The 22149-nt window shown below is 40.4% G+C and overlaps 1 protein-coding gene across 1 annotated transcript in view; it reads right to left on the bottom strand.

Moving 5' to 3' along the window:
• The window catches only part of LOC136863901 (dynein beta chain, ciliary-like), a 5220903-nt gene that overhangs the window by 4498289 nt on the left and 700465 nt on the right, over positions 1-22149 (bottom strand). The window lies entirely within an intron of this gene.

Raw genomic sequence — 22149 nt, 5'->3', positions numbered from 1 at the left:
AGAAAAGGAGAAAAAAGAAGCTTGAAATAATATTAATCTTTCAAAATTTAATATGAAATGTGAAATGTACCATTACGTTGCAGTCGAGGCGATCGTATGCACAAAGAAGTAGCGGACCAAATGGCGCGCGGCAGCTACATGCAGCACAAACACATATGAAGTATCACCGAGGTGAAAATCAATCTCAGTTAGAAGGCGGAGAATCATAAAAGACCATCGAAAAGTAGTTTCAAGATGGAATAACTATTATTTTGAAAAATAATTGAAATCAATTAATTCTTAATACCGTGAGAAAGACGATCGCTTTAAAAAATTGCTATCCACTTGGAACCAAGAAGAGTTTGTTATTCAGCGAACAGGAAGAGAACTGCGAAGTATAAATATAAATATTTACGAAGGTTTCGATCATACGTAGCTAAGGACTAAGTCAAGTCGTGGAGAAACGAGTACTCTTCAATTTAAAAATATTGGAGAAAAGGAATATACGGGCCGTTGCAAGATTGAAGAGAATGGGCGAATTCTTCTACTGCATGTGACTGATTATGGTCAAGAATATCTGAAATAATAACTAGAAAGCAGTCAACCGGAAGAAAAAGAAATATTTAATAAGAATAAGCAGCATTTGAGTACATATAAAGGCGCAGTTTCGAGATATAAGAGGAAAAACTAGCATTTATTCATATCTGTTAAAAGGCTTAAGATGAAGGAATCAGTTATTTATTCTGCCCATATAATATCGTTTTCTTCTTTCATGGACACCTGCAATATGATGAGAGCCGCCTAAACTGATGGGAGGAAGATTGCCCAGGCCACCGTAACGAGGACCAATACTGCAATGCCGTGACGTGTCCGGAGGTGGAATCTAACTACACAGAAATGGCATAGCACGCAAGCAGAAGCCAGCAGCTGCCGGCGACGAGATAAGCTTCCTATATTATAATATTAGTAGAATTCGTTGAAGTAAATTGTCGACCGGATATACAAACCGGGCTAAGTGCCAAAACAATCAAATTCCATTTCATTGCTAAAACATAGGCTATGTGCCTATACCTGTGCAGTAAAACCGGGCTATGTGATATTCAGTCCAGAAATAGTTCAAACTTTAGCCACAAGAATTCGCATGGGTCTAAGTGCTACCTACCATGTATCAAAATCCGGGCTATGTGCCAAGCGCCATGTGACTGTTTTTGTAGATACATGAAACTGCAGTTCAGTACCGGTTTTACTCAGGAACAGTGAGAAAATAATTACCAAACCTAAGATTTCGGAAACTGAGAAAAGACACGTGTAATACTTGCGATTTGTTGCACAACAAAATACAAAATAACCGGAGGAACAACGAACTACACCGAACCTCACTGGAAATTCACCACAGGGAAGCAGAGCGAACCAGAAAAATGATGAAACTAAATCACAAAGAATCAGCTGCTACCCTGTACAATTTCAGTCGACTTGCAGCAAGTGTTTTCTTTACCAACACTAACCCACTGCCAAATGTATTACTTATGACAATTGACTTGTTTTAATCTAGGTTTGCACATGGCTGACAACAATCAGGGATTTATGTTTGTTTGGCATGAGATTTTGAGTGGCCGGGGAGGCAATGAAATTCCCAGTTCCACGTTCAGAGGCAATAACAGCAACATAACAAACAAGAAGAAACTGATCGTATGGAGCAACAACTGTGGGGACCAAAATAAGAATAAGATGCTATTGTATATTTGGTTTCTAACAACTATGTTAGTAGTATAATAGGACAGTTCTGCCGCCACCACCACCACCGGCTCCCAGAGGCCTCCTCCACCACGACCACAGCCAGAGGCCTTCCCAGGGGCCTCCTGCACCACAGCCAGAGGCCCCTTCCAGTGCTGCCAACTTAACCTAACTAGCGCGAAATTTGAATTGGTAAACAAAGCCACATGCATTTTTTGACAGCCACGTGCTTTTTGACAGACAACAACGCATCGCTAACCTCACTGCTGCCATCTTGACGGGCCTAAACCTCAGTAGTACCAACATAACCTAACTAGCGCGAGATTTGAATAGGTAAACAAATCCACGGGTTGTTTTACAGCCACGTGCTTTTTGACAGACAACAACGTATCGCAAACATCAGTGCAGCCATCTTGACGGACCTAAACCTCAGTGCTACTAACTTAACCTCACTAGCGCGAGATTTGAATTTGTAAACAAATCCGCGTGCTTTTTGACAGCTGTCATCCGCCATCTTTAAACTACAGAGCACCGTGCTGCCCTCCTTAGCTAGATACTTTTGAAATGTGGTGGCAGACAATTCCACGTGTTAGCAGACATCTTTGAGCACAGTGCTGCCCTCTTTGTGGTGGCGGGAAATTCCACGTGCTCTTGTTTGGAAACAAACTCACGTGCTTTTTTCTGACAGCTGTAATCCGCCATCTTACATCGCTTACCTCGGTGCTGCACTCTTTATTTGAAATGTGGTGGCGGCAAATTCGAACAAGTTTAAACATGCATCGGGAAAGCTAGGGTAAGCACGTGCTGCAGTGATGACGTCATTGTGCATGTTTAGACCTGATCGCTTTCCTTAAGAGTAAGTTTGTGTAAAGGAATGCAATAAGTATGTATCATAAAAACAAAAGCTACACGAGAAACCGTACTGCGTAGCTAACTCGCTCAGTAAACGATATATCAAATATACAACTTCAAATTATTTACCTTGTATAATGCGAAAATAAAGAACATACTGCGTAGCTAACTCGTTCGGTCACACATACCGCACTGCTAAGACGCTTAGTGATTGCTAATACATATGTTATCGACTAAAACACTGATATATGTCATGCGAAAATGAAAGACGCAGACTGCGTAGCTAACTCGCTCGGTCACTCGCTTAGTAAGTGCAAATACGGGTTATCGACTAGAACGCTGATATGCGCATATACGTTACTTTTTTTCGAAACACACGGACAAGAACATTACGAGATACTACACCTGACATACTTACATGTTTAAAAAGGGAGGATGAAAAAATTAAAAAATAATTAATCATAAAATTTTTGTATGCATGATGTCTCCTCCAAGTTCCAAGACCCAATGGAAGCAGTACTGTGGGTTTCTGCTACGGCTTGCTTAAACGTGAACGGAAGTGGCATGTTATCTCAGCAAAAAATACGCATGACCTTGTCAGACACATGCAGAAATAAAATGATGGATACTGCGATTCAAATCCTGGCAACGTATTACCTTTTGCCATCAGATATGGCATCCGGCTAGATCTCTATATTTCATGTAATTACACGTTGTCAAGAAGACTGACGATCGCGCAGGAAAGGGCTAGGAGCAGCTAGCCACCCCCTAGCATTTGCTAATTTCAGGGCTGCCGACAGTGGGGGTTTGAACCCTCTATTTTTATATCTTATTCACATACATGATAGAAGTAGTGAGAATGATTGCGGGTACAGGGTGTTGATGGTGATTCATCTGTCGGATAGGGGCGTTAAGGCATGTGCAGGCTTCTTCGACAGGAGTAGCCTATGGGCCCGCACCGGGTTTTACTAGGACATCCGGTTATAAAACCCGCTACAACAGATTTATGTTACTTCATATCGCGTATACTGCGATTTAAAATCCGAGTCCTTTAACGTTACGGACTGCAACCGGCCGGAAATCCAATGTTTATGATGTAAGATCTAGGTACCACGATTTAAAATCTTAGTTCTTGCGTCAAGAAGAGCATCCATCTGTAAAACCCCAATTCTCGCATTATGAAGGGCATCTGGTTGTAAAACAAATACTTGCGACTTAAAATCCCGTTCCCTTGACGTTAGGAAGTGTAACCGGCCGTAAAACAATTGTTTATGATGTAAGACGCTAGATATTGCGATTTAAAATCTGAGTTCTTGCATCAAGAAGAGGATCCAGCTGTAAAACCGCGATTCTCGCGTTAAGAAAGGCGTCTGTTTGTAAAACATTTTTTTGCAACTTAAAATCAAGGTCCTTTGACGTTAGGAAGGGCCACCGACCGTAAAACAATGGCTTATGATGTAAGACGCCAGATACTGCGATGTAAAATCTTAGTTCTTGCGTCAAGAAAAGTGTCCGTCTCTAAAAGTGATAAAAGTGATTGTTGCGATTTAAAATCTTAGTTCTTGCGTCAAGAAGGGCATCTAGCCGTAAAACAATTGTTCATGATGTGAGACAGAAGATACTGCAATATAAAATCTTATTTGTTGCATCCAAAAAAACACCCGGCTGTAAAAGTTATTCCTGCGGTTTAAAATCGAGCTCTCGCGTTAAGAAGGGCATCCAGCTGTAAAACATATTCTTGCGATTTAAAATATTGCGTTATGAAGTGCATCCGGCTGTAAAACAGATTCCTGCGATTTGAAATCTTAGTTCTTGCGTCAAGAAGGGCATCTAGCTGTGAAACGGTTTTTTGCGATTTAAAATCTTAGTCCTCGCATCAAGAAGGGCATCTAGACGTAAAACAATTGTTCGTGATGTGAGACACTGGATACTGCGATTTAAAATCTTAGTTCTTTCATTAAAAAAGCACCCAGCTGTAAAGCCCCGATTCTCACGTCAAGAAAGGCATCAGGTTGTAAAACAGATTCTTGCGACTTAAAATCCCAGTCCTTAAACGTTAGGAAGGGTAACCGGCAGTAAAACAATATTTCATGATGTAAGACGCTAGATACTGATATTTAAAATTTTAGTTCTTGCGTCAAGAAGAGCATCCGGCTGTAAAACAGATTCCTGCGATTTAAAATCTTAGTTCTTAAGTCAAGAAGGGCATCTAGCTGTAAAAATGATTTTCTGCGATTTAAAATCTTAGTTCTCGCGTCAGGAAGGTTATCCTGCTCTAAAACAGGTTCTAGCGATTTAAAATCTTAGTTCTCGCGTTAAGAAGGGCATCCAGCTGTAAAACATATTCTTGCGATTTAAAATATTGCGTTATGAAGTGCATCCGGCTGTAAAACAGATTCCTGCGATTTAAAATCTTAGTTCTTGCGTCAAGAAGGGCATCTAGCTGTGAAACGGTTTTTTGCGATTTAAAATTTTAGTTCTCGCGTCAGGAAGGGTATCTTGCTCTAAGATTCTAGCGATTTAAAATCTTAGTTCTCGCGTAGGGAAGGGCATCCTGATGTTAAACAGATTCTTGCGATTTAAAATCTGGCGTCATGAAGGGTATCCTTCTGTAAGACAGATTCTTGCGATTTAAAATCCTAGTTGTTGCGTCAAGAAGGGCATCCGGCTGTAAAACGGATTCTTAAGGCTGGGAGCAGGAAGCAGCTAGCCGCTTCTTTGTGTACTTCGGGCCTTAAGCATTAGGAGTAGGCTATGTGCCGGCACTAAGTTTTAAATAAGTTCCGGTACCGGGTTACGTCTCGTGTTGTCAACATAACAGGTTCGATCCTTGTTCTGCATAACAAATAAAGCCGATTAGGCGAGGTACTAGTTTTAATTTCTAACCGAAAGTATAACTCCTTAGAACACTGTCTTTGAGTTAGTATCTGTGTTTTACACAGTCAGTCAGAGCGATGTAAGGAATGCATGCGTTGACAGAACTTGTACACTGCTTTCCGGCTGTAGTAACCTTGAGCAAGCACCGAGAACACTGTGTATGATAAGGCATTCAGTTTACACACCTGTAACTCAACGATAACTGTGCAATGGCAATTTATTGACCGTGCAGGTAATTCTCTTAATATTGCTTTCTAGCATTTAGCTGCTGTAAGTTCCTAAGATAAAATATTATGACTGTACGGAGAGGATAAAACCTTGTGCTGGCACATAGCCTACTCCTGTTGAATAGCACCAAGGTGTCTGCTCAAGGCTTAAGTCCCCATCCGACATTAAATCACCATCAACAGCATTACATGCCCTCAATTTTTAGAATTAAATGCAGGCTTTTAGCACACCCTCTAGTTATTCAAAATTGTATACTACTACCACCCCGAGTAATGTATAACAGTACGGAGAAGGTAAAACCCAGTGCCGGCACATAGCCTACTCCCAAAGTTTACGCCCCCAACCGATATATGAATCACCATCACCAGCGTTATATGCCCTTACTCTTATAGAATTTAATGCAGGCTTTTAGTATACACTTTAGTTATTAGAAATTGTATACTACAACCTTCCCGAGGATGTGATATACAACAGTACGGAGAGAGTAAATCCCGGTGTCGCCACATAGGGTACTCAAGTCGAAGAAGCCTTCACAAGGCTTAACGCCCCCATCCGACAGATGAATCACCATCAACACCTTGTACCCGCAATCATTCTCACTACTTCTATCATGTATGTGAATAAAATATAAAAATAGCGGGTTCAAACCCCCACTGTCGGCAGCCCTGAAATTAGCAAATGCTAGGGGGTGGCTAGCTGCTCCTAGCCCTTTCCTGCGCGATCGTCAGTCTTCCTGACAACGTGTAATTACATGAAATATAGAGATCTAGCCGGATGCCATTCCTGACGGCAAAAGGTAATAAGCTGCCAGGATTTGAATCGCAGTATCAATCATTTTATTTCTGCATGTGTCTGGCAAGGTCCTGCGTATTTCTTGCTGAGATAACATGCCACTTCCGTTCACGTTTAAGCAAGCCGTAGCACAAACTCACAGTACTGAGCCCATTTGGTCTTACAACTTGGAGGAGAAAACATGCGTACAAATAATTTATGATTTTTCATTCTCCATTTTTGAAACATGTAAGTATGTAGTATCTCGCAACATTCTTGTCCGTGTGTGTTTCGAAAAAAGAGTAACGAGTACGTGTACATCAGTGATCTAGTCGAAAACCCGTATTTGCAATTACTAAGCGAGTGACCGTGCGATTTGGCTACGCAGTGTGGTTTTGATTATCGCATGACTTATATCAGTGTTCTAGTCGATAACCCGTTTATTTGCAATCACTAAGCGTCTTATCAGTGTGGTACGTGTGACCGAGCGAGTTAGCTACGCAGTATAGTTTTTATTATTTTCGCACATGACAAGGCAAATCATTTGAAGTTGTATATTTGATACATCGTTTACTGAGCGAGATAGTTACGCGATATGTGCACAGTTTTTTAAATTTTACACTAGGCAAATCATTGAAATTTTACTTTTGCAATATCGTTTACTGATCGAGTTAGCTAAGCGATATGTGCACAGTGTGTTTCCATAGGTATTGATTTTTACAATAGGCAAATCAGTGAAGTTGTACTTTTGCTCTGAACTCATCAAACAATGTTCTGATCACATGTTGAAGTTAACATCGAGTGCAGTGTTCGATTCTAGTCTTGTTGTGTATCAATCTGGTTTTCTTAGAACAAAGGTACCCCTAACATGTTCTAAACACACGTTGTATCGAGTACAGTGTTCGATTCTAGTCTTAATTACTTATGTAATGTGTATCGGGCGGTACACCTCCACGCCGCGAATTCAAACATTGCGCCAGTTGAAACCTCTCCACAGGAGAAACTCTGAACTTTAAAATCTGTATTAAATCAAAGGTTTCTCGGAAGGTGTCTCTACTGTAAATTTTGAAGTGTTCTGAACTATGTCTATTTCGATTTGTATTTGTTTGCTCTGTAGCAAGAAGTGTGGACATTCTCTTCTAGATGACACTACTTAAGAACTATAATTGTGCATCCTAGTGCGAAGTGAAGGAACTGTTTTTTGGAAGGAATTTGGTATTCATAAGTTTGTTCTTTGTTAAATTTCTTTCATTCATTTTTTGGGTTGGCAGTATAACCCTTCTCTTTCCGCCAGTTTTGAATTTAACCAAACAGTAATTTCTGTAAGTAATTTTCCTCCAATCATAGCTTTCTTCCTCAGGTTTCCATGTGTAATTCCTAGTCTACCAATAAGGTTGAAGGGGTGTGTCTTTTCATTCTTGAAAAGTCTCGAATTTTCCACGAGGGTATAAAACTGCTGATTGTCTTGTCTCCGGGCCACTTCAGTAACATTTTTCGCAGTGTTTGAATATATATGGCATGGGGCGGGAAGCGCCTCTTTCTCCAAGCAGCAGTTCATCTACAAGGTAATGGCCTGTTAACATCTTCATTTCTTGCTAGCTCAGCAGTTTAACTCTCGGGGAGGGTTCGAAACCTTTAGTATGTAAACTACCCTTTTAAAATGTAAATTCTTTTCTGTCTATCTATAAAGTACAAATCTGTAAAGTGGAGATAGAGAGTGCTTCACCCTCTCGAACTCCCCTTCACTTTGAATTTGAGGTGACTATGTTTTCGTAACCGTCTTCCTCTTCCTTCTTAAAGTCTTAAACTTATTTGCCAACTAGTCACCTCCCTAGTATGGGATTAGCCCTTTTATAACTGGCCGAGTGCCACCTAGTTTTTAAGAAGTTTCATGTAGGAGTGCAAGCTACGCCTCCAGTCAATTTGGTTTTCTGGGCCATTTAATTAACCCAGAGATTGTTTTCTTCATGTGAAGGCCCTGTAGGTTGGGTACAAGATACCCCTGTTTCACTGAATGTGAAGTTAGGAATGAAGTTTGTTGTAGCCTTTGATGGGCTTGTAAAATTGAGAGCGGGTCTGCTCTTTTCCTCTTAACATTGTAATTAGGAGCAAGTGCTCCTCGTACTTAGGGGTTTTCTGCCATTTAGCTATTGTGGTGGTGAGCTCAGAAATTAATCTTGGGGCTCGAATCCCAAATCTTGTAACAATTGTAATTTCTTAACTTGTTTTCCTGCTGCTTGGTACCTGTTACTCTGTTGTTGTTATCTGTTGATTTTGAAAAGGAAATATAACCTTTCTTAAAGTTTTAAATTAACTTTACTTTGTAGTTGAGACCTATTCCAGCCCGCACATTCTTTCACCTCTAACTACCACGGATAACTCCGTAACATAATGTTCTGAACACATCAATCAAGGTTCTGATCACATGTTGAGATTAATGACATCGAGTGTAGTGTTCGATTCTAGTCTTGTTATATTTCAATCTAATCTCCTTAGAACAAAGGTATCCTCTGGCTTGTTCTAAACACATGTTGTATCGAGTACAGTGTTCGGTTCTAGCCTTGATCACTTATTTAGTGTATTGGACACATCAATCAATGTTCTAATCACATGTTGAAGTTAACAACATCGAGTGCAGTGTTCGATTCCACTCTTGTTATGTTTCAATCTGATTTTCTTAGAACAAAGGTATCCTCTGATATGTTCTGAACACATGTTGCATCGAGTACCGTGTTCTATTCCAGTCTTGATCACTTATTTAGTGTTTTGAACACATCAATCAATGTTCTAATCACATGTTGAGGTTAACAACATCGAGTACAGTGTTCGAATCTAGTCTTGTTATGTTTCTATCACTTCTTTTGTAATCTGATTTTCTTAGAACAAAGGTAACCCCTGACATGTTCGAAACACATATTGTACCGAGTACCTTATTCCATTCCAGATTTGATCATTTATTTAGTGTTTTGAACACATCAATCAATGTTCGAATCGCATGTTGAAGTTAACAACATCGAGTGCAGTGTTCGATTCTAGGCTTGTTATGTTTCAATCTGAACTTAGAACAAAGCTATCCCCTAACATGTTCTGAACACATGTTGTATCGAGTACAGTGTTCGATTCTAGTATTGATCACTTATTTAGAGTTCTCAACACATCAATCGATGTTCTAATCACATGTTGAAGTTAACAACATCGAGTACAGCGTTCGATTTTAGTCTTGTTGTATTTATTTTGTAATCCACAAGTCTGAACGTGCACAATCATGTTATCGCTGCACACTCACGTCTTAGCAATGCATAATCGATGACGCTATGCCTTGACGTATGAGGAGGAGGTAGAGGAGGCAGAGGAGGATGAGCAGGCTATAATAGCAGCCGCCATTTTGTGAGGTATCTTCTAACTAGTAATTAGCGTCGGGAGGGGCATCTTGTTGTAAACTAAGGATAGTCTCCTTCAAGATTGTAGATGAGAGGCTAGGTTCGCAAATGCATTCAAATTTCACTATTTAATGACGATAGCTGACGGATTTTTTCAAATTATCCGCCACTACAATTCAAAAGTAGTAGCTAAATATAGCAGCACGGTGCCCTGTTGATTAAAGAGAGCAGCTCGTCAAGAAAGCACATACCCTCCACCACATGTTAACGGTATGTAGCTAAAATTATCTGCACTATCCTTCGATGATTAAAGATTGTCGCAACTGCAGCTTCTGCCCACTACTACGATAAAGATAGCAGCCCTGTGCTCTGTTGATTAAAGATGGCAGCTGTATAGAATTTCAAATTGCCGCCACCACATGTTAAATGTATGTAGGTAAACATAGCAGCACGATGCTTCTTAAATTGAAGATTGGGGATGACAGCTGATGGAAATTTTCAAATTGCCCACAGTGCTGTAAAGATAGCAGCACTGTGCTCTCTTGATTAAAGATGTCAGTTGTCAAAAAGGCACGTAGATTTTAAATTTCCCACCACCACCACGATAAGTTGTATTACCGTAAATATATCGGCAATAAGGTAAGCGATGCAAGATGGCGGATGACAGCTGTCAAAAAGCACGTGGATATTTTCAAATTACCCGCAGTTCCGTAAAGATAGCATCACTGAGGTAAGCGATGCAAGATGGCGGAGGACAGCTGAAGAAAAGGTAGATTTGTTCAAATTATCCGCCACCACGTTTCAAAGGTAGTAGCTAAAGAAGGCAGCACTGAGGTTTGTGATTGAAGATGGAGGATGACAGCTGTCAAAAAAGCACGCAGATTTTAAATTGCCCCCACCACCACGATAAGGTTTAGTACCGTACGGAGGGCAGCATTGAGGTTAGCGATGCGTTGTTTTGAGGTTTTGTGCCGTTAAGATAGCAACACTGAGGTTAGCGATGCAAGATGGAGGATGGCAGCTCTCAAAAAAGCACGTGGCAGTCAAGAAAGCACGTGTCTTTGTCTACAAATTGAAATCTCGGGCTAGTAAGGTTTAGTGCCGTAAGGATGGCAGCACTGAGGTTTAGGCCCGTCAATATGGCAGTACTGAGGTTAGCGATGCGTTATTGTTTAAAGATGGCGGATGACAGTTGTCAAAACACGGGGCTTTGTTTGCAAATTCAAATCTCGCCCCAAAATTCAAATATCCCGCCAAAATTCAAATTTCCCGCGGGAGGAGGAGGCCTCTCCCGAGGGCCTGGGGAGGAGGAGGCCACCGAATCCCTTACTTTATTTACTCATGGTACACCGTCCTTTGAAATATGGACGAAAATAGACCGAATGCACAAGAATTAACTAGCATGGTAGGAAAAAGATTGGAAGAGCAATCTCGGAAGAGGCTTAGACGAATGACGAACAAAAGGTTTCACCCTCCGTTGAAAATAAATGACCTAGTGCTGATTAGGAAGTCACGAAGTTCTAGTATCACAGGAAAAATATTCGCAAATTTCATACATTTATATGATGGTCCATATGTTATTAAGAAGGCATTCGGAAACAATGCATACCAGGTCGTGAATATGTCCGGAACATGTAAAGGAATTCACAATGCAGCGAGCACGAAAATATACTATAGAGAAAATGATGAGCAGTGCCAAACAATATGATGGAAATCTGTAAAAAGGAGGATTACTCTGACATGTAATACCAAAAAGGATAGTGGAAGTGAATCTGCTTAGGCAAAGAAAAGAAAGAAAAGGAGAAAAAAGAAGCTTGAAATAATATTAATCTTTCAAAATTTAATATGAAATGTGAAATGTACCATTACGTTGCAGTCGAGGCGATCGTATGCACAAAGAAGTAGCGGACCAAATGGCGCGCGGCAGCTACATGCAGCACAAACACATATGAAGTATCACCGAGGTGAAAATCAATCTCAGTTAGAAGGCGGAGAATCATAAAAGACCATCGAAAAGTAGTTTCAAGATGGAATAACTATTATTTTGAAAAATAATTGAAATCAATTAATTCTTAATACCGTGAGAAAGACGATCGCTTTAAAAAATTGCTATCCACTTGGAACCAAGAAGAGTTTGTTATTCAGCGAACAGGAAGAGAACTGCGAAGTATAAATATAAATATTTACGAAGGTTTCGATCATACGTAGCTAAGGACTAAGTCAAGTCGTGGAGAAACGAGTACTCTTCAATTTAAAAATATTGGAGAAAAGGAATATACGGGCCGTTGCAAGATTGAAGAGAATGGGCGAATTCTTCTACTGCATGTGACTGATTATGGTCAAGAATATCTGAAATAATAACTAGAAAGCAGTCAACCGGAAGAAAAAGAAATATTTAATAAGAATAAGCAGCATTTGAGTACATATAAAGGCGCAGTTTCGAGATATAAGAGGAAAAACTAGCATTTATTCATATCTGTTAAAAGGCTTAAGATGAAGGAATCAGTTATTTATTCTGCCCATATAATATCGTTTTCTTCTTTCATGGACACCTGCAATATGATGAGAGCCGCCTAAACTGATGGGAGGAAGATTGCCCAGGCCACCGTAACGAGGACCAATACTGCAATGCCGTGACGTGTCCGGAGGTGGAATCTAACTACACAGAAATGGCATAGCACGCAAGCAGAAGCCAGCAGCTGCCGGTGACGAGATAAGCTTCCTATATTATAATATTAGTAGAATTCGTTGAAGTAAATTGTCGACCGGATATACAAACCGGGCTAAGTGCCAAAACAATCAAATTCCATTTCATTGCTAAAACATAGGCTATGTGCCTATACCTGTGCAGTAAAACCGGGCTATGTGATATTCAGTCCAGAAATAGTTCAAACTTTAGCCACAAGAATTCGCATGGGTCTAAGTGCTACCTACCATGTATCAAAATCCGGGCTATGTGCCAAGCGCCATGTGACTGTTTTTGTAGATACATGAAACTGCAGTTCAGTACCGGTTTTACTCAGGAACAGTGAGAAAATAATTACCAAACCTAAGATTTCGGAAACTGAGAAAAGACACGTGTAATACTTGCGATTTGTTGCACAACAAAATACAAAATAACCGGAGGAACAACGAACTACACCGAACCTCACTGGAAATTCACCACAGGGAAGCAGAGCGAACCAGAAAAATGATGAAACTAAATCACAAAGAATCAGCTGCTACCCTGTACAATTTCAGTCGACTTGCAGCAAGTGTTTTCTTTACCAACACTAACCCACTGCCAAATGTATTACTTATGACAATTGACTTGTTTTAATCTAGGTTTGCACATGGCTGACAACAATCAGGGATTTATGTTTGTTTGGCATGAGATTTTGAGTGGCCGGGGAGGCAATGAAATTCCCAGTTCCACGTTCAGAGGCAATAACAGCAACATAACAAACAAGAAGAAACTGATCGTATGGAGCAACAACTGTGGGGACCAAAATAAGAATAAGATGCTATTGTATATTTGGTTTCTAACAACTATGTTAGTAGTATAATAGGACAGTTCTGCCGCCACCACCACCACCGGCTCCCAGAGGCCTCCTCCACCACGACCACAGCCAGAGGCCTTCCCAGGGGCCTCCTGCACCACAGCCAGAGGCCCCTTCCAGTGCTGCCAACTTAACCTAACTAGCGCGAAATTTGAATTGGTAAACAAAGCCACATGCATTTTTTGACAGCCACGTGCTTTTTGACAGACAACAACGCATCGCTAACCTCACTGCTGCCATCTTGACGGGCCTAAACCTCAGTAGTACCAACATAACCTAACTAGCGCGAGATTTGAATAGGTAAACAAATCCACGGGTTGTTTTACAGCCACGTGCTTTTTGACAGACAACAACGTATCGCAAACCTCAGTGCAGCCATCTTGACGGACCTAAACCTCAGTGCTACTAACTTAACCTCACTAGCGCGAGATTTGAATTTGTAAACAAATCCGCGTGCTTTTTGACAGCTGTCATCCGCCATCTTTAAACTACAGAGCACCGTGCTGCCCTCCTTAGCTAGATACTTTTGAAATGTGGTGGCAGACAATTCCACGTGTTAGCAGACATCTTTGAGCACAGTGCTGCCCTCTTTGTGGTGGCGGGAAATTCCACGTGCTCTTGTTTGGAAACAAACTCACGTGCTTTTTTCTGACAGCTGTAATCCGCCATCTTACATCGCTTACCTCGGTGCTGCACTCTTTATTTGAAATGTGGTGGCGGCAAATTCGAACAAGTTTAAACATGCATCGGGAAAGCTAGGGTAAGCACGTGCTGCAGTGATGACGTCATTGTGCATGTTTAGACCTGATCGCTTTCCTTAAGAGTAAGTTTGTGTTAAGGAATGCAATAAGTATGTATCATAAAAACAAAAGCTACACGAGAAACCGTACTGCGTAGCTAACTCGCTCAGTAAACGATATATCAAATATACAACTTCAAATTATTTACCTTGTATAATGCGAAAATAAAGAACATACTGCGTAGCTAACTCGTTCGGTCACACATACCGCACTGCTAAGACGCTTAGTGATTGCTAATACATATGTTATCGACTAAAACACTGATATATGTCATGCGAAAATGAAAGACGCAGACTGCGTAGCTAACTCGCTCGGTCACTCGCTTAGTAAGTGCAAATACGGGTTATCGACTAGAACGCTGATATGCGCATATACGTTACTTTTTTTCGAAACACACGGACAAGAATATTACGAGATACTACACCTGACATACTTACATGTTCAAAAAGGGAGGATGAAAAAATGAAAAAATAATTAATCATAAAATTTTTGTATGCATGATGTCTCCTCCAAGTTCCAAGACCCAATGGAAGCAGTACTGTGGGTTTCTGCTACGGCTTGCTTAAACGTGAACGGAAGTGGCATGTTATCTCAGCAAAAAATACGCATGACCTTGTCAGACACATGCAGAAATAAAATGATGGATACTGCGATTCAAATCCTGGCAACTTATTACCTTTTGCCGTCAGATATGGCATCCGGCTAGATCTCTATATTTCATGTAATTACACGTTGTCAAGAAGACTGACGATCGCGCAGGAAAGGGCTAGGAGCAGCTAGCCACCCCCTAGCATTTGCTAATTTCAGGGCTGCCGACAGTGGGGGTTTGAACCCTCTATTTTTATATCTTATTCACATACATGATAGAAGTAGTGAGAATGATTGCGGGTACAGGGTGTTGATGGTGATTCATCTGTCGGATAGGGGCGTTAAGGCATGTGCAGGCTTCTTCGACAGGAGTAGCCTATGGGCCCGCACCGGGTTTTACTAGGACATCCGGTTATAAAACCCGCTACAACAGATTTATGTTACTTCATATCGCGTATACTGCGATTTAAAATCCGAGTCCTTTAACGTTACGGACTGCAACCGGCCGGAAATCCAATGTTTATGATGTAAGATCTAGGTACCACGATTTAAAATCTTAGTTCTTGCGTCAAGAAGAGCATCCATCTGTAAAACCCCAATTCTCGCATTATGAAGGGCATCTGGTTGTAAAACAAATACTTGCGACTTAAAATCCCGTTCCCTTGACGTTAGGAAGTGTAACCGGCCGTAAAACAATTGTTTATGATGTAAGACGCTAGATATTGCGATTTAAAATCTGAGTTCTTGCATCAAGAAGAGGATCCAGCTGTAAAACCGCGATTCTCGCGTTAAGAAAGGCGTCTGTTTGTAAAACATTTTTTTGCAACTTAAAATCAAGGTCCTTTGACGTTAGGAAGGGCCACCGACCGTAAAACAATGGTTTATGATGTAAGACGCCAGATACTGCGATGTAAAATCTTAGTTCTTGCGTCAAGAAAAGTGTCCGTCTCTAAAAGTGATAAAAGTGATTGTTGCGATTTAAAATCTTAGTTCTTGCGTCAAGAAGGGCATCTAGCCGTAAAACAATTGTTCATGATGTGAGACAGAAGATACTGCAATATAAAATCTTATTTGTTGCATCCAAAAAAACACCCGGCTGTAAAAGTTATTCCTGCGGTTTAAAATCGAGCTCTCGCGTTAAGAAGGGCATCCAGCTGTAAAACATATTCTTGCGATTTAAAATATTGCGTTATGAAGTGCATCCGGCTGTAAAACAGATTCCTGCGATTTGAAATCTTAGTTCTTGCGTCAAGAAGGGCATCTAGCTGTGAAACGGTTTTTTGCGATTTAAAATCTTAGTCCTCGCATCAAGAAGGGCATCTAGACGTAAAACAATTGTTCGTGATGTGAGACACTGGATACTGCGATTTAAAATCTTAGTTCTTTCATTAAAAAAGCACCCAGCTGTAAAGCCCCGATTCTCACGTCAAGAAAGGCATCAGGTTTTAAAACAGATTCTTGCGACTTAAAATCCCAGTCCTTAAACGTTAGGAAGGGTAACCGGCAGTAAAACAATATTTCATGATGTAAGACGCTAGATACTGATATTTAAAATTTTAGTTCTTGCGTCAAGAAGAGCATCCGGCTGTAAAACAGATTCCTGCGATTTAAAATCTTAGTTCTTAAGTCAAGAAGGGCATCTAGCTGTAAAAATGATTTTCTGCGATTTAAAATCTTAGTTCTCGCGTCAGGAAGGTTATCCTGCTCTAAAACAGGTTCTAGCGATTTAAAATCTTAGTTCTCGCGTTAAGAAGGGCATCCAGCTGTAAAACATATTCTTGCGATTTAAAATATTGCGTTATGAAGTGCATCCGGCTGTAAAACAGATTCCTGCGATTTAAAATCTTAGTTCTTGCGTCAAGAAGGGCATCTAGCTGTGAAACGGTTTTTTGCGATTTAAAATTTTAGTTCTCGCGTCAGGAAGGGTATCTTGCTCTAAGATTCTAGCGATTTAAAATCTTAGTTCTCGCGTAGGGAAGGGCATCCTGATGTTAAACAGATTCTTGCGATTTAAAATCTGGCGTCATGAAGGGTATCCTTCTGTAAGACAGATTCTTGCGATTTAAAATCCTAGTTGTTGCGTCAAGAAGGGCATCCGGCTGTAAAACGGATTCTTAAGGCTGGGAGCAGGAAGCAGCTAGCCGCTTCTTTGTGTACTTCGGGCCTTAAGCATTAGGAGTAGGCTATGTGCCGGCACTAAGTTTTAAATAAGTTCCGGTAACGGGTTACGTCTCGTGTTGTCAACATAACAGGTTCGATCCTTGTTCTGCATAACAAATAAAGCCGATTAGGCGAGGTACTAGTTTTAATTTCTAACCGAAAGTATAACTCCTTAGAACACTGTCTTTGAGTTAGTATCTGTGTTTTACACAGTCAGTCAGAGCGAGGTAAGGAATGCATGCGTTGACAGAACTTGTACACTGCTTTCCGGCTGTAGTAACCTTGAGCAAGCACCGAGAACACTGTGTATGATAAGGCATTCAGTTTACACACCTGTAACTCAACGATAACTGTGCAATGGCAATTTATTGACCGTGCAGGTAATTCTCTTAATATTGCTTTCTAGCATTTAGCTGCTGTAAGTTCCTAAGATAAAATATTATGACTGTACGGAGAGGATAAAACCTTGTGCTGGCACATAGCCTACTCCTGTTGAATAGCACCAAGGTGTCTGCTCAAGGCTTAAGTCCCCATCCGACATTAAATCACCATCAACAGCATTACATGCCCTCAATTTTTAGAATTAAATGCAGGCTTTTAGCACACCCTCTAGTTATTCAAAATTGTATACTACTACCACCCCGAGTAATGTATAACAGTACGGAGAAGGTAAAACCCAGTGCCGGCACATAGCCTACTCCCAAAGTTTACGCCCCCAACCGATATATGAATCACCATCACCAGCGTTATATGCCCTTACTCTTATAGAATTTAATGCAGGCTTTTAGTATACACTTTAGTTATTAGAAATTGTATACTACAACCTTCCCGAGGATGTGATATACAACAGTACGGAGAGAGTAAATCCCGGTGTCGCCACATAGGGTACTCAAGTCGAAGAAGCCTTCACAAGGCTTAACGCCCCCATCCGACAGATGAATCACCATCAACACCTTGTACCCGCAATCATTCTCACTACTTCTATCATGTATGTGAATAAAATATAAAAATAGCGGGTTCAAACCCCCACTGTCGGCAGCCCTGAAATTAGCAAATGCTAGGGGGTGGCTAGCTGCTCCTAGCCCTTTCCTGCGCGATCGTCAGTCTTCATGACAACGTGTAATTACATGAAATATAGAGATCTAGCCGGATGCCATTCCTGACGGCAAAAGGTAATAAGCTGCCAGGATTTGAATCGCAGTATCAATCATTTTATTTCTGCATGTGTCTGGCAAGGTCCTGCGTATTTCTTGCTGAGATAACATGCCACTTCCGTTCACGTTTAAGCAAGCCGTAGCACAAACTCACAGTACTGAGCCCATTTGGTCTTACAACTTGGAGGAGAAAACATGCGTACAAATAATTTATGATTTTTCATTCTCCATTTTTGAAACATGTAAGTATGTAGTATCTCGCAACATTCTTGTCCGTGTGTGTTTCGAAAAAAGAGTAACGAGTACGTGTACATCAGTGATCTAGTCGAAAACCCGTATTTGCAATTACTAAGCGAGTGACCGTGCGATTTGGCTACGCAGTGTGGTTTTGATTATCGCATGACTTATATCAGTGTTCTAGTCGATAACCCGTTTATTTGCAATCACTAAGCGTCTTATCAGTGTGGTACGTGTGACCGAGCGAGTTAGCTACGCAGTATAGTTTTTATTATTTTTGCACATGACAAGGCAAATCATTTGAAGTTGTATATTTGATACATCGTTTACTGAGCGAGATAGTTACGCGATATGTGCACAGTTTTTTAAATTTTACACTAGGCAAATCATTGAAATTTTACTTTTGCAATATCGTTTACTGATCGAGTTAGCTAAGCGATATGTGCACAGTGTGTTTCCATAGGTATTGATTTTTACAATAGGCAAATCAGTGAAGTTGTACTTTTGCTCTGAACTCATCAAACAATGTTCTGATCACATGTTGAAGTTAACATCGAGTGCAGTGTTCGATTCTAGTCTTGTTGTGTATCAATCTGGTTTTCTTAGAACAAAGGTACCCCTAACATGTTCTAAACACACGTTGTATCGAGTACAGTGTTCGATTCTAGTCTTAATTACTTATGTAATGTGTATCGGGCGGTACACCTCCACTCCGCGAATTCAAACATTGCGCCAGTTGAAACCTCTCCACAGGAGAAACTCTGAACTTTAAAATCTGTATTAAATCAAAGGTTTCTCGGAAGGTGTCTCTACTGTAAATTTTGAAGTGTTCTGAACTATGTCTATTTCGATTTGTATTTGTTTGCTCTGTAGCAAGAAGTGTGGACATTCTCTTCTAGATGACACTACTTAAGAACTATAATTGTGCATCCTAGTGCGAAGTGAAGGAACTGTTTTTTGGAAGGAATTTGGTATTCATAAGTTTGTTCTTTGTTAAATTTCTTTCATTCATTTTTTGGGTTGGCAGTATAACCCTTCTCTTTCCGCCAGTTTTGAATTTAACCAAACAGTAATTTCTGTAAGTAATTTTCCTCCAATCATAGCTTTCTTCCTCAGGTTTCCATGTGTAATTCCTAGTCTACCAATAAGGTTGAAGGGGTGTGTCTTTTCATTCTTGAAAAGTCTCGAATTTTCCACGAGGGTATAAAACTGCTGATTTTCTTGTCTCCGGGCCACTTCAGTAACATTTTTCGCAGTGTTTGAATATATATGGCATGGGGCGGGAAGCGCCTCTTTCTCCAAGCAGCAGTTCATCTACAAGGTAATGGCCTGTTAACATCTTCATTTCTTGCTAGCTCAGCAGTTTAACTCTCGGGGAGGGTTCGAAACCTTTAGTATGTAAACTACCCTTTTAAAATGTAAATTCTTTTCTGTCTATCTATAAAGTACAAATCTGTAAAGTGGAGATAGAGAGTGCTTCACCCTCTCGAACTCCCCTTCACTTTGAATTTGAGGTGACTATGTTTTCGTAACCGTCTTTCTCTTCCTTCTTAAAGTCTTAAACTTATTTGCCAACTAGTCACCTCCCTAGTATGGGATTAGCCCTTTTATAACTGGCCGAGTGCCACCTAGTTTTTAAGAAGTTTCATGTAGGAGTGCAAGCTACGCCTCCAGTCAATTTGGTTTTCTGGGCCATTTAATTAACCCAGAGATTGTTTTCTTCATGTGAAGGCCCTGTAGGTTGGGTACAAGATACCCCTGTTTCACTGTATGTGAAGTTCGGAATGAAGTTTGTTGTAGCCTTTGATGCTCTTGTAAAATTGAGAGCGGGTCTGCTCTTTTCCTCTTAACATTGTAATTAGGAGCAAGTGCTCCTCGTACTTAGGGGTTTTCTGCCCTTTAGCTATTGTTGTGGTGAGCTCAGAAATTAATCTTGGGGCTCGAATCCCAAATCTTGTAACAATTGTAATTTCTTAACTTGTTTTCCTGCTGCTTGGTACCTGTTACTCTGTTGTTGTTATCTGTTGATTTTGAAAAGGAAATATAACCTTTCTTAAAGTTTTAAATTAACTTTACTTTGTAGTTGAGACCTATTCCAGCCCGCACATTCTTTCACCTCTAACTACCACGGATAACTCCGTAACATAATGTTCTGAACACATCAATCAAGGTTCTGATCACATGTTGAGATTAATGACATCGAGTGTAGTGTTCGATTCTAGTCTTGTTATATTTCAATCTAATCTCCTTAGAACAAAGGTATCCTCTGGCTTGTTCTAAACACATGTTGTATCGAGTACAGTGTTCGGTTCTAGCCTTGATCACTTATTTAGTGTATTGGACACATCAATCAATGTTCTAATCACATGTTGAAGTTAACAACATCGAGTGCAGTGTTCGATTCCACTCTTGTTATGTTTCAATCTGATTTTCTTAGAACAAAGGTATCCTCTGATATGTTCTGAACACATGTTGCATCGAGTACCGTGTTCTATTCCAGTCTTGATCACTTATTTAGTGTTTTGAACACATCAATCAATGTTCTAATCACATGTTGAGGTTAACAACATCGAGTACAGTGTTCGAATCTAGTCTTGTTATGTTTCTATCACTTCTTTTGTAATCTGATTTTCTTAGAACAAAGGTAACCCCTGACATGTTCGAAACACATATTGTACCGAGTACCTTATTCCATTCCAGATTTGATCATTTATTTAGTGTTTTGAACACATCAATCAATGTTCGAATCGCATGTTGAAGTTAACAACATCGAGTGCAGTGTTCGATTCTAGGCTTGTTATGTTTCAATCTGAACTTAGAACAAAGCTATCCCCTAACATGTTCTGAACACATGTTGTATCGAGTACAGTGTTCGATTCTAGTATTGATCACTTATTTAGAGTTCTCAACACATCAATCGATGTTCTAATCACATGTTGAAGTTAACAACATCGAGTACAGCGTTCGATTTTAGTCTTGTTGTATTTATTTTGTAATCCACAAGTCTGAACGTGCACAATCATGTTATCGCTGCACACTCACGTCTTAGCAATGCATAATCGATGACGCTATGCCTTGACGTATGAGGAGGAGGTAGAGGAGGCAGAGGAGGATGAGCAGGCTATAATAGCCGCCGCCATTTTGTGAGGTATCTTCTAACTAGTAATTAGCGTCGGGAGGGGCATCTTGTTGTAAACTAAGGATAGTCTCCTTCAAGATTGTAGATGAGAGGCTAGGTTCGCAAATGCATTCAAATTTCACTATTTAATGACGATAGCTGACGGATTTTTTCAAATTATCCGCCACTACAATTCAAAAGTAGTAGCTAAATATAGCAGCACGGTGCCCTGTTGATTAAAGAGAGCAGCTCGTCAAGAAAGCACATACCCTCCACCACATGTTAACGGTATGTAGCTAAAATTATCTGCACTATCCTTCGATGATTAAAGATTGTCGCAACTGCAGCTTCTGCCCACTACTACGATAAAGATAGCAGCCCTGTGCTCTGTTGATTAAAGATGGCAGCTGTATAGAATTTCAAATTGCCGCCACCACATGTTAAATGTATGTAGGTAAACATAGCAGCACGATGCTTCTTAAATTGAAGATTGGGGATGACAGCTGATGGAAATTTTCAAATTGCCCACAGTGCTGTAAAGATAGCAGCACTGTGCTCTCTTGATTAAAGATGTCAGTTGTCAAAAAGGCACGTAGATTTTAAATTTCCCACCACCACCACGATAAGTTGTATTACCGTAAATATATCGGCAATAAGGTAAGCGATGCAAGATGGCGGATGACAGCTGTCAAAAAGCACGTGGATATTTTCAAATTACCCGCAGTTCCGTAA

Source organism: Anabrus simplex, chromosome 2 (genome assembly GCF_040414725.1).
Source record: "Anabrus simplex isolate iqAnaSimp1 chromosome 2, ASM4041472v1, whole genome shotgun sequence".
Lineage (NCBI taxonomy): Eukaryota > Metazoa > Arthropoda > Insecta > Orthoptera > Tettigoniidae > Anabrus > Anabrus simplex.
This window is presented reverse-complemented; position numbering and strand designations above follow the sequence as displayed.